This window comes from Stegostoma tigrinum, chromosome 3, assembly GCF_030684315.1.
Source record: "Stegostoma tigrinum isolate sSteTig4 chromosome 3, sSteTig4.hap1, whole genome shotgun sequence".
In the NCBI taxonomy this organism is placed as follows: Eukaryota; Metazoa; Chordata; class Chondrichthyes; order Orectolobiformes; family Stegostomatidae; genus Stegostoma; species Stegostoma tigrinum.
In genome coordinates, this window is record NC_081356.1 from 110,422,889 (window position 1) to 110,423,862 (window position 974).

The 974-nt window shown below is 43.7% G+C and overlaps 1 non-coding gene across 1 annotated transcript; it reads left to right on the plus strand.

Moving 5' to 3' along the window:
- The first annotated feature begins 596 nt into the window (after positions 1-596).
- Positions 597-679, plus strand: trnan-guu (transfer RNA asparagine (anticodon GUU)). Its single transcript has one exon. It is a non-coding gene; the product is annotated as a tRNA-Asn (tRNA).
- Positions 680-974: the final 295 nt, after the last annotated feature.

The following is a 974-nucleotide window of genomic DNA, read 5'->3' on the forward strand; positions in this document are numbered from 1 at the left end:
ATTCTCAAAATTAATCTTGTAGAATTGCTAAAAGATCACAAAGATTTCAAGTAAAGCCGTGGAGTTCCAAACATCAACCAACGGATTTCCCAGAATCTCTCCCCCCCATCAAAACCCAACCCACTACTCTCAGACAAACAAGTCAGTGCTTGTGTCCCTCCTCAGAAACATTTAACTCTGTCTGAGAATGATGATAGCACCCATGCATGTACTGGGCTTTTGCTAACATTCTGAGCAGTGTTTGATTGAATTAAGAGGGTCACACTTACTGACTAAAGAGCCTTGCATTTTTGTTTTGGGAAAATCTACCAAATTAGGTGCCAATCAGACACTTGATTGAGCAGCAGCAGGCCTTCCCCCCACCCCGATCAAGGTTCCCAGGAATATACATCTCACCAGCCAATATCTATCTCTTATTCTCTTTTCTTAATTAACTTATAACAACAAATAGGAGCAACACAACTTGCCCTCATGCAGAGATACTGACGCTTTAGTGATATTTATGTCCTGTTTTGAACTGGAACCTTTTCACTTGTTAGGTGATTGTGATAGCCACTGAACTACAGAAACATAACAAATCCATGCTAATTATCTGTGACGAGATGGCTGAGAGGTTAAGGCAATGGACTGTTAATCCATTGTGCTTTGTACATGTGGGTTCGGAATCCCACTCTCGTCTCTGTTTCCCACTGTATTGGGGCAGCACGGTGGCTTGCTGGTTAGCAGTGCTGCCTCACAATATCAGGGTATCGGGTTCAATTCCACCTTTGGGTGACAGTCTGTGTGGATCTATATTCATTAATGGGACGAGGGGTGTCACTGGCCAGGCAGCATTTATTGCCCAGAGGGCAGTTGAGAGTCAACCACATTACTGTGGTCTGGAGTCACATGTAGGCCAGACCAGGTAAGGATGGCAGGTTCCTTCCCTAAAGGACATTAGTGAATCATTTGGGTTTTTCCTGACAATCGACAAT